This window comes from Lycium barbarum, chromosome 12 (genome assembly GCF_019175385.1).
Source record: "Lycium barbarum isolate Lr01 chromosome 12, ASM1917538v2, whole genome shotgun sequence".
Classification (NCBI taxonomy): Eukaryota; Viridiplantae; Streptophyta; class Magnoliopsida; order Solanales; family Solanaceae; genus Lycium; species Lycium barbarum.
The window spans coordinates 59,564,896-59,582,187 of NC_083348.1; positions in this window are offsets into that span (position 1 = coordinate 59,564,896).

Consider the following 17,292-nt stretch of genomic DNA (forward strand, 5'->3'; position numbering starts at 1 on the left):
AATTTCACAAGTCATTAAATAAAGGGACCAACACTTGATTTATTTCATTTCCACATTGAACCATTTCTCTCTAAAACTTCTCTCTACATTTATTATATGAGTTTTCAAGGATTATAAGGCATCAACAACATTAAATAAGTGAATTAAGAGTAAGGAAATCATCAAAGATCATCCAAGTCAAGAAATCCAAATGGAGAAAAAAAACTAGGGTTTTGCTCAAAGTGGAGTATTATCAACCCAAGCTTGTTCCTACAACTTCTAAGGTAAGATTCATGATTTTTACATGATGTTTAAGGAATTGGAGAATTAAAATACATGGATTGTAGAAAATATGATCAAGTAGGTCATGAATGATGAATAGTGACATTTTGAGGAATAGTTTGAATTGAATTATAAATGTTGCTGTGTTGTGATGCGAATGTGTTACAGATGGTATAAGATCATGAACTCGACACTTTAGACGAAAGGACGAAGTTGAATGTTATGACCTTAAATGTGGGTGAATTAGAAGCAAATTGAGAGATCTAGATAATGTGGATGATGTGAATGACTAATGGCCATTGTTATGACATTAATGAAGGTATAGACGCTAGCATCGGAAGGAAACATACAAGTGTAGAATAATCCGACGAAAAGGTATGTAAGGCTAACCCTTCTTTCATAAGGCATGGTTCTTTGGCCAAATTCCTAAATTCTCTATATGAGTATATTGTCTCCATTTGATTGATATTCCGAGCTCATAAGCTCATGATCCTTGACATGTGCTACGATTGTACTACGCACCTCATATGAGGAGTAAGCCTATGATATAGACGTAGTGATAATGATGATGATAGTAACGACGATGATAATAATAATAATGATGTTAAAGGTGCCTACGGGCTAGTATGCTTATATGTGCCTATGAAGGCCTATAATGAAAACCCCGAGCTTATAATGCCGGGTAGAATATATATATATGAATATGTATAGAGTATGTATACGATTACGAAACGCGCGCACACATCTACAGATGGTACGGATAACCCTGAAGCCTTGGTAGGGCCAGGTGCGTGTAACACTGAGCCTTGGTTGGCCAGGTATGTATGAAACACCGAACCTACATGGTCGGGTATGTTATGTAAGGATACGTATGAAACACCGATCCTATGTGGTCGGGTACGCTATGTAAACACTATGTATATGAAATGACTAAGTATATAATATGAATATGAATGTGATAAGACTATGTACATGAATACGGGCACCCATAGGGTACGAGTACCATTATGGAATACGGATGATGGTGTATGTATACGAATACGGGTGAGAAATGGAAAGTTCCTGTGAAAGGTAGGTAAGTGCTATGACGATGATATTATTGTCTCCTCCCCCTATGCTACTGCATATGTTGTCTATTATGCTTTCATATTGATGTTGATCGTGCTTTACATACTCAGTACATTCTTCGTACTGACGTACTTTTGTTTGTGGACGCTGCGTCATGCCCGCAGGTGCACAGGTGGATAGACTTGATCCATAGCTGCTTATTCAGAGATTTCATAGCAGAGCTCCATTCCTTTTCGGAGCCGTAGCTTTTGGGTACTCATTCTTTTGTGTATATAATTATAGGCATAACGGGGTCCTGTCCCGCTCATGTGTTATGTCATACTCTCTTAGAGGCTCGTAGTCATGTGTATATATGTTAGACATGTCTGGCCTTGTCGGCCTATGTTTGGTATATCGTTTTGTCGGCCATGTTGGCCCATGTACATTGATGCGGCATAAATGCCAATTGTGATATAATGGTAATGTCGTCTAATGGGACTAGTTTGATAAATGAAAGGAAATGTATGTCTAATTACGTGGCTCACCTAAGTGTAAGCATAAGAGTAAGGAAAAGGGGGTGCCCGGGTGGGCTAGCACCGGGTGCTTGTCGCGCCCCCCTAGTCGGGTCGTGACAAAAGTGGTATCAGAGTAGTTCAGTCCTAGGGTGTGTCTACGAGCCGTGTCTAGTAGAGTCTTGGTTATGGGTGTGTTGCGCGCCACACTTATAAACGAGAAGCTGCGGACATTTTAGGAATAAATGACCTTCTTTCTCCATAAGGATCGTGCGATAGAGCTATGATGTAAGAAATTCTTGTTCCTTAATCGTGTGTTATGTATTTCAGAGATGCCTAAAAAGGAAAAGACTACAGCAGCCCAAAAGGGCAAGACGGTGGCAGAGAAGCGGGCTAAGAAAGCACCGCCACCGGTAGTAGAGGAAAATGAGTCCCAGAGTGCGGCTCAATCTCAGTCCTCCCAGACAGTGCCTATTACAGAGGAGCATGAGGAAGCCTCAGCCCCAGCTCCAGCACCTCCAGCTCCTCCCCTGAATGCTTCTGGCCAAGATGTGCAAGAGGCCATTAATTTGTTGACTCAGTTGGTTGCGGCCCAGGCTCAGAGGCAAGGTTCAGGGCATGGTGATAGGGTTGTTAGTGCAAGGGCCCGTGATTTTATTACTTTAATCCCTCTGAATTCTTTGGGTCAAAACCGGAGGAGGATCCTCAGGACTTTATTGATGGTATGCTAAGGACGCTCCGATTAATACATGCTTCGGACACCGAGTCAGTAGAGTTGGCATCATATAGACTGAGAGATGTCTCGATCCAGTGGTATACAGTATGGATGGCTTCACGGGGAGCTAATGCACCTCCCCCGGTATGGCAAGAGTTTGTTGACGCTTTTCTTCGTCATTATATGCCCCCAGAAGTTCGGCGAGCTAGGGCCGATAAATTCTTGAACTTGAGGCAAGGTAGTATGAGTGCCCTAGAGTATAACCTCCGTTTTAACTCCTTGGCTAGGTATGCTTCGGCCATGGTAGCAGATATGGGCGACAGGGTACACCGGTTTGTAAAGGGCCTAGGGCCACATTTGATGGACAAATTCTTGACTGCATCCCTTCAGGACGGTATGGATATTGCACGTATTCAGGCGCATGCTCAGAACTTAGAAGAAAGTCTACAACAATGAAGAAGGGAGCGCGAGCAAGATAGGGGTCATAGTAAGAGGGCCAGAGCATTGGGCCCAATGAGTGAGTCCAGAGGCGGACACAGGCAGCAGTTCCCTAGACATTCAAGCTATGCTGTGACCAGTGCACCTCCACGGTTTTCAGGCCAGAGATTTGACAGATCTACTCATTCCGGGCCGAGTCAGGATTATTCGGGGTCTCAGTTTAGAGGTGATTCAGGGCAGGCAAGACCACCTGTGCCACGATGTTCCCGTGTGGGAAGTTGCATTGGGGTCAGTGCTGATCAGGTTCAGATGGTTGCTATTCATGCGGTCGACCAGGCCACATTATGCGTGATTGCCCCTCAGTACAGGGTAGAGGTAGGACCCAGCCATCAGGGTCGGTAGCCGGATCTTCGGCATCTGTAAGCCCTATGGGTCCAGATTCACATGTGCCAGTCGGCCATGGTAGAGGTAGAGGCAGAGCTCCCAGTACTAGCGGTCCTCAACACCGTATTTATGCTTTGGCGGGACGCCAAGATCTTGAGTCTTCTCCTGACGTGGTCACAGGTATATTATCGGTATTCTCTCATGATGTATATGATTTTATTGATCTAGGCTCCACATTATCATATGTTACTCCTTATATTGCGGGGCGATTTATAATTAAGCCGGAGTCTATCAAACCTTTTGAGGTGTCTACAGCCGTGGGTGAATCGGTGATAGCTAGCCGAGTATATAGAGATTGTTAGTTATGATTTGTGACCGTCGTACCATGATTGATTTTCATGAGCTAGAAATGGTAGATTTTGACGTTATTATGGGCATGGATTGGTTGGCCTCTTGTTATGCCAATGTCGATTGTAGAATGAAAATGGTTCGTTTACAGTTTCCGGGAGAACCAGTTTTAGAGTGGAAAGGAAATGCGGCGTCACCAAAGGGTAGGTTTATTTCCTATCTAAAGGCAAGGAAGATGGTCACGAAAGGTTGTATTTATCACCTAGTGCGAGTTCAAGATGTGGAAGCTGAGTCGCCAACCCTTCAGTCAGTTCCCGTAGTGAACGAATTTCCGGATGTGTTCCCGGAAGAGCTTCCAAACCTTCCTCCCGAACGGGAGATTGATTTTTCCATTGATGTGTTGGCAGATACGAACCCTATATCTATTCCTCCATATAGAATGGCACCCGCAGAGTTGAAAGAGTTGAAAGAGCAATTGAAATACTTGCTTGATAAAGGCTTCATTAGGCCTAGTTCATCCCTGTGGGGAGCGCCCGTATTATTTGTTCGAAAGAAAAATGGCTCTTTAAGGATATGTATTGACTACCGGCAACTGAATAAAGTGATGATTAAGAACAAATATCCTCTCCCGAGGATTGACGATTTATTTGATCAGTTGCAAGGTGCCAAATGGTTTTCAAAGATCGATTTGATGTCCGGGTATCATCAAGTGAGAGTTAGGGAGAAAGACAGCCTTCAGAACAAGATACGGTCATTTTGAATTCCGGGTAATGTTATTTGGGCTAACTAATGCGCCAGCGGTGTTTATGGATCTGATGAATAATGTGTTCAGGCCCTTCCTGGATCTATTTGTGATAGTGTTTATTGACGATATCTTGGTGTATTCTAGATCTGAGGCGGAACATGCGGATCATTTGCGTATTGTCCTTGGAGTTCTTCGAACTCGAGAGTTGTTTGCAAAGTTTTCCAAATGCGAGTTTTGGTTGAACTTAGTGGCATTTTTAGGGCACATCGTTGCAGCCGATGGCATTCGAGTGGATAGTCAAAAGATTGAGGCCGTGAAGACTTGGCCAAGGCCCACAACTCCGACAGAAGTTCGTAGCTTTCTGGGCTTAGCAGGTTATTGCAGGAGGTTCGTTGAAGGTTTTTCTTCTATATCTGCACCACTCACAAAGTTGACTCAGAAATCGGTAAAGTTTCAGTGGACAGATGCTTGCGAGCGTAGTTTCCAAGAGTTAAAGGGTCGATTGACTTCTGCCCCAGTTCTGACACTTCCAGAGGGATTGGAAGGATACGTTGTTTATTGCGATGCTTCGGGTGTTGGGCTAGGCTGTGTATTGATGCAGCATGACAAAGTGATTGCGTATGCTTCGAGGCAATTGCAGAAACATGAGCAGAATTACCCCACCCATGATCTAGAATTGGCCGCAGTGATTCATGCGTTAAAGATATGGAGGCATTATTTATATGGTGTTCACGTAGATATCTATACAGATCATAAGAGTCTTCAATACATCTTCAAGCAGAAATAGTTGAATTTGCGACAACGACGATGGCTAGAGTTGCTAAAAGACTATGATGTTGAGATCTTATATCACCCCGGAAAGGCAAATGTTGTAACTGATGCTCTTAGCCGTAGGTCGATGGGAAGTCTAAGTGGTGTACCATCAGAAAAGAAAGAGATGGCCCGTGAGCTCCAACAGTTAGCTAGCCTAGGAGTCTGAGTGGTGGACTCAGGTAGCAGTGGAGCTACTATTCAAAATTCAGCAGTTTCATCGCTAGTAGCGGAAGTAAAAGAGCGACAATATGAGGATCCCATGCTAGTGCAGTACAGAGACACACTCCCTCAGAAAGAGGAGTCAGTATTTGATATTTCAGGAGACGGAGTTCTTCGATGGCGAGGCAGATTATTTGTCCCGGATGTGGCAGACCTACGCCACCAGATTTTGAGAGAAGCTCATTGTTCTCGTTACTTCGTCCACCCCTGAGCGACGAAGATGTATCATGACCTTAAGTCTATATATTGGTGGAATGGGATGAAGAAAGATATAGCGGAATTTGTAGCTCAATGCCCCAATTGTCAACAAGTGAAAATCGAGCACCAAAAGCCAGGCGAATTGTTGCAAGCTATAGAAATTCCAAAATGGAAGTGGGAAGTGATTAATATGGACTTCATCACAGGGTTACGCCGTTCTCGACGTAAATATGATTCTTTATGGGTGATCGTGGATAGACTCACAAAGTCAGCGCATTTCTTACCGGTCAGGACGACCTACGTGGCAGAAGATTATGCAAAGCTTTACCTTAAAGAGATAGTGAGACTCCATGGCGTTCCAGTGTCTATTATCTCCGATAGAGGGACTCGATTTACAGTTAAATTTTAGGAGTCTTTTCAAGAGGGTTTAGGGACCCGAGTCAGCCTCAGCACGGAATTTCATCCCCAGACTGATGGGCAAGCTGAACGTACTATTCAGACTCTCGAAGATATGTTACGGGCATGCATGATAGACTTTGGAGGAAATTGGGATGATCATTTTCCACTCATAGAATTCGCTTACAATAATAGTTATCATTCAAGTATTCAAATGGCACCGTATGAGGCTTTATATGGACGAAGGTGTAGATCCCCGATTGGGTGGTTTGAAACCGGAGAGACTAAGTTGATAGGGCCAGACTTGGTCCAGCAAGCTATAGAGAAAGTTAAGCTCATACAAGATCAGTTGTTAACAGCCCAAAGTCGTCAAAAGTCCTATGTGGATAATCGTCGAAGAGACTTAGAGTTCGAAGTGAGAGATTGGGTATTCTTGAAGGTGTCGCCAATGAAGGGCGTTATGAGATTTGGCAAAAAGGGGAAGCTTAGTCCCCGGTATATTGGGCCTTATGAGATTGTGCGAAAAATAGGCAAAGTGGCCTATGAGTTAGATTTACCTCCCGAGTTGGAGTCAGTCCATCCTGTATTTCATGTCTCAATGTTCCGGAAGTGTATTGGATATCCTACTAGGATCGTCCCAGTAAACGATGTACAAGTGACAGAGAAATTGACTTATGATGAAATACCCATTGCCATATTAGATAGGCAAGTACGGAGGCTTAGAAACAAAGAAGTAGCCTCGATTAAGGTTCTATGGAGAAGCGGTAAACGAGAGGAAATGACATGGGAAGCGGAAGAAAGTATGCGATCCAAATATCCCCATTTATTTCAGCCCTTGGGAGAAGCCCAAGATGAGACGTCAAGGTCCTAAGGTATGTATGTTTTCCTTTTATGCTTTCGGGTCGTGTGTGGCCATAATTTTTATGTTATTATGTTGTGGCCCTGTGAGGCATCGATATTATGTGTTGTAGTGGCAGGATGGTAGTGCCATGTTATAGGGGAAACTCTGGCAAAATTTTTATAGAGTTCCCGAACACTTTAACATTCGAGGACGAATGTTCTTAAGGGGGGAAGAATGTTACACTTCGAAAATTTTCCGTTGGTACGCAAGTGAATGAACTAGTGATGAATATGAGTGTATGATGTCCATGAGCAAGAAACGACGTTTGATGACCTTAGGCGAGATTTAAAAAGTACCCGATGTGAGATGAGAAAGTTGGCTAAGTTAAGACGTGGTATAAGGTGAGCAATGCATGTGCATGGACGGGGGTGATTAAAATAAGAAGTCTAAGAAATATGGGAAGTTGCAGGATTGCAACTGCCCAGTGGTCGTAAATTGCAAAATACGGACCATAAATTGCTATACTGTTCGTAAACTGGCAGTCGTAAACTGCCATACATGGTTTCAACTTTCTGCCCAGTCGTGAAATGGTAAAATACAACCAGGTTTACGGACCGTAAAGTGATTTGATTTACGACCCGTAAACCGTGGTCGTAAACCACCATGCAGGCAGCCAAGTTTCTGGTTCTGGAAATGGTTAAATACGCCCATGGTGGACGAACCGTATAGTGGAATACGGACCGTAAACCACGATGGACGACCACTGTTCATCTCAGCACAGATTTCACAAGTCATTAAATAAAGGGACCAACACTTGATTTATTTCATTTCCACATTGAACCACTTCTCTCTAAAACTTCTCTCTACATTTATTATATGAGTTTTCAAGGATTATAAGACATCAACAACATTAAATAAGTGAATTAAGAGTAAGGAAATCATCAAAGATCATCCAAGTCAAGAAATCCAAATGGAGAAAAAAAACTAGGGTTTTGCTCAAAGTGGAGTATTATCAACCCAAGCTTGTTCCTACAACTTCTAAGGTAAGATTCATGATTTTTACATGATGTTTAAGGTATTGGAGAATTAAAATACATGGATTGTAGAAAATATGGTCAAGTAGGTCATGAATGATGAATAGTGACATTTTGAGGAATAGTTTGAATTGAATTATGAATGTTGCTGTGTTGTGATGCGAATGTGTTACAAATGGTATTAAGATCATGAACTCGACACTTTAGACGAAAGGACAAAGTTGAATGTTATGACCTTAAATGTGGGTGAATTAGAAGCAAATTGAGAGATCTAGATAATGTGGATGATGTGAATGACTAATGGCCATTGTTATGACATTAATGAAGGTATAGACGCTAGCATCGGAAGGAAACGTACAAGTGTAGAATAATCCGACGAAAAGGTATGTAAGGCTAACCCTTCTTTCATAAGGCATGGTTCTTTGGCCAAATTCCTAAATTCTCTATATGAGTATATTGTCTCCAAATGATTGATATTCCGAGCTCATAAGCTCATGATCCTTGACATGTGCTACGATTGTACTACGCACCTCATATGAGGAGTAAGCCTATGATATAGACGTAGTGATAATGATGATGATAGTAACGGCGACGATAATAATAATAATGATGTTAAAGGTGCCTACGGGCTAGTATGCTTATATGTGCCTATGAAGGCCTATAATGAAAACCCCGAGCTTATAATACCGGGTAGAATATATGTATATGAATATGTATAGAGTATGTATACGATTACGAAACGCGCGCACACATCTGCAGATGGGACGGATAACTCTGAAGCCTTGGTAGGGCCAGGTACGTGTAACACTGAGCCTTGGTTGGCCAGATATGTATGAAACACCGAACCTACATGGTCGGGTATGTTATGTAAGGATACGTATGAAACACCGATCCAATGTGGTCGGGTATGCTATGTAAACACTATGTATATGAAATGACTAAGTATATAATATGAATATGAATGTGATAAGACTATGTACATGAATACGGGCACCCATAGGGTACGAGTACCATTATGGAATACGGATGATGGTGTATGTATACGAATACGGGTGAGAAATGGAAAGTTCCTGTGAAAGGTAGGTAAGTGCTATGACGATGATATTATTGTCTCCTCCCTCTATGCTACTGCATATGTTGTCTATTATGCTTTCATATTGATGTTGATCGTCCTTTACATACTAAGTACATTTTTCGTACTGACGTCCTTTTGTTTATGGACGTTGCGTCATGCCCGCAGGTGCACAGGTGGATAGACTTGATCCATAGCTGCTTATTCAGAGATTGCATAGCAGAGCTCCATTCCTTTTCGGAGCCGTAGCTTTTGGGTACTCATTCTTTTGTGTATATAATTATGGGCATAGCGGGGTCCTGTCCCGCTCATGTGTTATGTCATACTCTCTTAGAGGCTCGTAGTCATGTGTATATATGTTAGACATGTCTGGCCTTGTCGGCCTATGTTTTGTATATCGTTTTGTCGGCCACGTTGGCCTATGTACATTGATGCGGCATAAATGCCAATTGTGATATAATGGTAATGTCGTCCAATGGGACTAGTTTGATAAATGAAAGGAAATGTATGTCTAATTACGTAGCTCACCTAAGTGTAAGCATAGGAGTAAGAAAAAGGGGGTGCCCGGTTGGGCTAGCACCGGGTGCTTGTCGCGGCCCCCTAGTCGGGTCGTGACATAAGCTCCCCATACTCACTGCCTTGCGACTCAAGGCGTCAGCCACCATATTGGCTTTACCAAGGAGATACAGAATAGATATGTCATGGTCCTTCCAGAGCTCCATCCATCGGCGCTGCAAAAAATTAAGATCTCTTTGGGTAAACACATGCTGAAGGCTACGGTGATCGGTAAAAATCTCAGAATGGACACCGTACAAGTAATGCCTATAAAGCTTCAAGGCGAAGACTACAGCCAACAACTCCAAATCATAGGTTGGGTAATTCTTCTCGTGAACTTTTAACCGACGGGAAGCATAAGCTATCACTCTACCCTCCTGCATCAACACCGCACCCAAACCCATACGAGAAGCATCATAATAGACAGTGAATTCCTTGCCTTCCACGGGTAAGGCTAGGATCGGGGTTGTGGTCAAAAGAAGCTTGAGCTTTTGGAAGCTCTCCTCACAATTATCCGTCCACTGGAAGTGAATATCCTTCTGAATCAATTTGGTCAAGAATGAAGCAATGGCAGCAAAACCCTCCACAAAGCGACGGTAATAACTGGCCAAACCCACAAAACTATGAATCTTAGTAACCGTAGTGGGCCTCGCCCCAACCCCTCACAGCCTCAATCTTCTATGGATCAACCATAATCCCTTCCTTGGACACAAAATGACCCAAGAATGCTACAAACTCTAGCTAGAACTTACACTTGAATAATTTAGCAAACAAGCTATGCTTCTTCAACAACCCAAGAGCAGTACGAAGATGGATCTCATGCTTCTCCCTACTCTTGGAATACACCAAGAGGTCATCAATAAACACAATCACAAAAGAATCAAGGAACAGCCTAAAGATGCCATTCATCAAAGTCATAAATGGAGTCAGGGCATTGGTAAGCCCGAAAGACATCACTAAAAACTCATAGTGGCCATATCTCGTCCGAAAGGCTGTCTTCGGAATATCCTCCATCTTGATATTCAATTAATGATAGCCCAACGCAAATCAATCTTCGAAAACACCGAAGCACCCTGAAGTTGGTCAAACATATCATCAATACAGGGCATAGGGAAATTGTTCTGAATAGTGACCTTGTTCAACTGGCGGTAATCAATACACATCCTTATGGTCCCATCTTTCTTCTTTACGAATAACACTGGAGCACCCCAAAGGGAGACACTCGGTCTAATGAACCCCTTGCTCAATAAATCCTACAATTATTTCTTAAGCTCCCTCAACTCGGCAGGTGCCATCTAGTATGGTGGGATGGAAATGGTAAAAGTGCTCGTGTCCACGTCGATACAGAAATCAATGTCGCGATCGGGTGGCATACCTGGCAAATTCGACGGAAATACCTCCGTGAACTCGCACACAATAGGGATAGACTCAAGGGGTGGAGATGCAATAGTCGTATCGCGAACATACGCCAAATACGCTAAACACCCCTTACTTACTAGCTTCTTCGCCCGAAGGAAGGAAATGATCTTCTTCGGAGCAGGACTAGGAGTACCCTTCCACTTAAGCCTAGGAATGCTCGGCATGGCTAGAGTGACTGTTTTAGCGTGACAGTCCATGATTGCATGATAAGGAGAAATCCAGGACATACCCAATATAATATCAAAGTCCACCATATCCAGAATCATCAAATCTACCCAAGTGTCGTATCCCATAAAAGTAACCAAACAAGACCGGTAGACTCGATCAACAACAACAGAATCTCTGACCGGAGTAGATACATGAACATGTATATCTATGCTATCACAAGCCAAATCCCAACCAGTGACATGAAATGCAGATACATACGAATAAGTGGATCCAGGATCAAATAATACAGATACTGCTCTATGAGGGACAAAAATGGTACTTGAGATTACAGCATCTGAGGCTTCTGTCTCAGGCCTATCAGGAAATGAGTAACAATGGGCTCCACCACGCCCAGTCTGGGATCCCTCTCTCGCACTAGGAGTACCACCCCTAGATGGATGGGAACCACCTCTAGAACCATGGGAAGTACCGTGGCCTGACTGAGCACCGCCTCTCTGAGAAGTCCAACCTCATTCACCGGATGGTACAAGAGTCCTCGGCAGCTGATAATCCCGCCTAGGTCGGGGAGATCCGCTGGCAACATGCCCAATCTCTCCACAATAGAAACAGGCAAAAGGAGTCGAGTGCTGAAACACGAAAGCTAAAGACCCGGATGAAGTAGCCCTATCCACTGACCTGGAGAACGAACTCTTGGGAACTGTCTGCCTAGGTGGCCCACTAGAGGAAGCCAATAATACTGAATGCAAGGACAATCAGAATAGGGCTAAGGTGGCCTCAAAAACTGACCGGCGCCCCTCATACTAGAACCCCCAAAACTGCTGGTCTGACATGGCCTCTTGTCACCACCACTAAAAGCACGGGCCTTAGTGCCCTCAACCATAGAAACAAGCTCAATAATGGACTGGAAGGAAGCCCCATAGACTCCATCTGAAGATAAGAAATCTGTAGAGAGCCCACTGGTCCTCCAACAAAGTGTCTGATCCTATCGGCCTCGGTAGGGATCAACGGAGTAGAATAACAGGCCAAATAGGGGAAACGGGTCACATAGGACTCCAAGGACATACCCCTCTGCTCAAGGTGAATAAACTGCTCCCTACGAGCCTCTCTCAAATACCGGGGCATATACTTCTTAAGAAAGGCTCGGTAGAACTGGGTCCAAGTCAAAGGAGGAGAACCCTCAAGTCTAGGAGAACCCTCAAGTCTTCACACCACGAAATACCACTACCACCTCTTTGCGTCGCCGTGAAACTACTAGGACACATAATCAACGGCGTGAGTCTCCCTATCCCCATACAGTGCAGCAACTCATGCATATCAAGAATAAACTCATAGGTATCCTCAGACAAATTACCAGAGAACCTCGGTGGCTCTAACTTTCTGAATATCCCCACCAGGTCCTGATCAACAGCACTCATAACGGCGCCATCCATGGGCCTAATATCCTCACCAGATGCGGGTATAGCATCAATGCGAGGAGCCATATTTGCGACGAGATGTGTTACCCGCGTAGGTTCTTGCTCAGGGGTCTGCGCCCCAAACCTATTCTGTGAACCCCTGCCGGGTGTAGTAACGCCGGCGGCCACCTGCTGGGCATCGAGATGAAACAATACTCTGGCCATAGTATCATGCATGGCCTGATCAGAAGTAATCTCCGGCTATGTCTGTGCTGGGGCCACGCCATCCTTTGCGGCCTGGTCTGTACTCGACTCATACTCGAGCTCGGGAGATGGAGACCTCTCTCATCGCTGGCCTACTGTAGGAGCTCTACCCCTGGCTGGGGCAGCCCAGCGGCCTCTCGCTCTGCCGCTCCCTCTGGCTGTCGCTCGCCCCCAGGTGCCAGCCGTAGCTGCGTGCTCTTGCACCTGATCTCGGGCTGTAGTAGCTCGAGTCCTCACCATCTGTGAGAGAAGAGATAAGAGTCAGATACCAATTTGATCTTTTAAAATACCAATTTTAATAAAGTAGCACGACGGAAAGAAAGAAAGCAAGATTTCCTAAATGTCCTATAGCCTCCTGCAGATAAGTACGGAGCTTATCATACCGATCCACGAGACTCTTATAGACACACTCTTGTATTAAAGATCAGATAACCTAGGGCTTTGATACTAATTTTGTCACTACCCATTTTGCTTAGGTCCTGTGGGCATTTACCTTCCCACCTCGGTAAGCGAACCCTCAACCCATTAATGAACAAATACACGAAGAGTGAATTTAAACAGCGAAATAGAACAAATACGTAAGTCTCACGATATATCTATGTATAAGTAGTAGAAAGTGTGGAAGACAATAAACATCCCTAGGGTCTGGTCTGAAAAATACAAGAGCATCTAAAGAGAATAATACCGTTGGAATACTAATACATAAATGTCTATGTCTCTGAAGTAAAAATAAGACATATGATATAAAAGTCTTCAAGGTCAGCGGACGCCATGCTCACCCTGGAAACTCGAGCGAAGCTTAAGTGTCGATCAGCCACGGGTCACAGAAGTGGATCCGACCTGGTACTCTACATTCATAAAAAAATGCATCAAGTGCAGGTCAGTGGGTATTCTAACATATATCAATAAGTCAAGTACCAACAGTGGGTACGCCAACAACATATCCAAGTACTAGTACCAAAAACAGGTATGTCAATTCTATCCAAATCAAGACAACAAAACAGAATTCGATATTTACCAACTACACATGGTATCAAGCCAACACAATTGAACAATCAAAGAACACATAACGAGTCCCAACACACATCAGGACCCAACCTAAGGAATATCCATCCCAACTTCATACCCGAAGGTTCACATGTTGTCTCCGACATTATAGTCTAGATATGTGATTCACTATACGAAGTCTCACTAAAGGTAAACCATAACCTACCTGGATGGTCGAATCGCAACACCAACAACTCACTCCTTTGCTTTGCCCTTCCGCTGAACCTCGGAACCAAAGTAGTCTAAGTATAATCGAATTCTATATTAGAGATCATGAAGAATGATACTAATATTGTTACTATTTCAATTCGGTCCATTTTGACCCTAAAAATTGGGGAAACGGGCCCACAAGGGCAAAACGGAAAATTCGCGGGCAAAATACCAAATTAAGTACTAGAAAATCATAATCCAACCATTAATTGTTGATTTAGCTCAAGGATTAGCCTAATTTTTTATTTCAAGCAAAACCCCCAAATTAGGTATAAACCCTAAGTCTTCAATTCCAAAATTCAATGTTAAAAGTGGAAGATATATGATTAATGAGCCTAGATTAGTCAATATCTAACAAAAACATCACCAATTTATTCATTAATAATCCTAGGAGCAATGTTCTTCCAAATCCTCTTTCAACTCTTACCACCATGGGTTTATTAAGGGGAAAGGGGGAATCTAACATGATTATGGTTTAAAGGAAGAATAAAGAAATGAGTAGGAATTACCTCCAAGATTTTCCCCCCAAATATCCTTAAGAGCAGTTTCTTCAAGCTCAAATACCGAAATGGGGTAAAATGAGGGTCTAGGGCTTTTTACCACTTTAGTAGTATTATTAACTGCCCATCACCCGCTGTAGCGGTACTGGGAATGCCCCAGCGGTGCCGCCCCAGCGACCACCTGACCGCTTCAGCGGTCAAGCCTAAATGGCTAGGAACACTTCAGTGATAGGGCTACCGCCCCAGCAGTGTCGCTGCTGTGGTGCTGTTGCCGCCAAAACGGGCACCAAACACCTGAAATTTAGCCCAATTTCGCCTTTCGATCTGATTTTTCGACTAATTTTCGAGGCCCTCTGCTCACACACTAGACGCATAGTCCAAGTGCTTTGGGAACTGAACCAAATACACACACAAGCTCTAAACGACCATTCAGACCTCTCGGAATTGACAGAATTCCAAAAAAGGTTCGCTTGCCCAAAAGTCAACTTTGAGTCAGCCATTTTTCACTTTAAACCTATATTTTCACAAAAGTTGCCCGAATACAGCCTAGACACCTCAGGAAGTGTGTCAACGGTCCCCTTGGGTCAAAAGTGAGCTAATCAATTCTCGGGAACGGGCAAAAACGCCGAGGAGACTATAACGAACAAATGGTCGTTACACTGTATCTTTATCCGATACGGTGGATATTACTACATTCATTGGGGAACGCAAACCTATCTCATCCATTTTGTCTTGAGATGGAAAACTTTATGATTGAACCAATTCGAATTTGACCGCTTGGAGTCTATGTTCTAGCATTCTCACTTGCTCCATTAGTCTTGATTTTTCTTGGATCAATGTCTCATTTTTCTGGTTTAGTCTTTTGAATGCCTCAGTCATGGAAGAACAATGGTCACAAAAAATCACTTTGTCTGTATCTTTCTGGATATTGTATTGAGGAATTTTGTCTAAGTGCTAGAGAAATATAATAGTTTAGACCCAGTATCCCTCTAGCATAGTCTAAAGCATCAGTAAAATCATTAAATCCTTTAAACAGAGGTTTCTCGATGTCTTTAATTGAATATATAACCTCTGGCCACGTTTGAAAGATGCCGTTTGTTTTGCTGTGTATTACAACATAGAATTTAAACGTTTTGTCTTGATTTTTATCTGTAAAATATTGGCAAAGAGCATTTAAAGTTGCTACAAAATGTTTTATGTCCTTTTTATTGTATGATATCCATAAATTGCCTACTAAACATGTCTGGGGTCTATCTATTACACATTCTGGTAATTTTCTAAATTTCATGTTTGATGGTGGGAAAAATATTAAATTATGTTTTGGACCAAACTGTATTCTTTCTAAAGCATTAGCTCCTAATGAAGCTTGTGGCCTGAAATGAAGATTACCTAATACTGTCTGTCTGTAAATGTCTTGGGATGAGGCTTTAATGCCCTTTCCCTTGTCTGCAGTCTTTGGGATTGTTGGTCTCATGCTGTCAATAATGAAATAAAATTATTAGTCGACAGTAATATTTAACCTACTTAATTGGTCTGCTAAGTTGTTATCTTTACCCTTAATATGTTCGAAAATTAAATTGTATATTGAGATGGTATCTATAAAGTTTAGACATCTTCTCCGACTACTATTTTTTTCATTTATCTTCTTGTCACGACCCAACCCGCCGACTGGCACCCAACTAATCCTAGTGGGCGAACCAACACTCAAGGCATCTATCCCTTCCAATCCGATTTTATATTAACCAAGCAAATCAGTTATTACTCATTCAAACGTCAAATGAACATAATAAATCATGCCATAAAATACTGAAATAAGTGAGAAGTGCTAACTATTACAAAATTTCCAAAATCCGAAAGTCATGGTACAAGACTCTAATCTAAAACATGTCTATGGAATGAAATCTGACTAATAAATCCATAATGTCCAGAATAAGAAAAGACATCATAAGAAGAAGATCTTCAGGCGGCCTGGCATGGGAAGAAGTTCGCCCTAAATCTTCAGCAAACGTCCTCCACGCTAGATATAAGGGCGGGTAACAGTCTCTGTATCACAATCTGCACTCAAAAGAATGCAGTAAGGTAGTATCAGTGCAAACACTATGTACCGGTAGATATCATAGGTTGACTATGATTAGTATCATGTATATTTCATAAAATCAATAGAATAAACAAGCCAGTCAACAGACATAAATATCAATAAACCACCGCAAGTCAACCAAGGATAATCACAATCAAATCATTAAGAATGTCAAGAATCACAATCACGTAAGCCATAACGGAAATAAGTTACCACAATGACCACACTCACTGTACACACATGCTAACTGATGTCATTGCTCAGTAGTCATGACCTGCAGGGGACCCATGGTGTCCTTGTACCACTCGTTCCGGAACACTCCTCGGACCCGAGCGCAACCTCCGATTTGGAACGAACCTCGAACGCAGGATATATCAATGTACCTCTCATTTTTGGAACTAACCTCGGACCACAAGCCTATAATCTAGGTCACATAAGTTCCTTTCCATACCTCTTATAGAACAGTGTTACTTACCTTCTCAATATCAGTACTCAAATCATCATTCCATGTCACAATACCGTAGAGAAGATCATATTAGCTTCTCATTACAATACATTCACTGCAGAATTAACACACAGGAATAGTGGCATGAAGCCTACACAATCACTCATTCACAATCACATAGGAGTTCAGT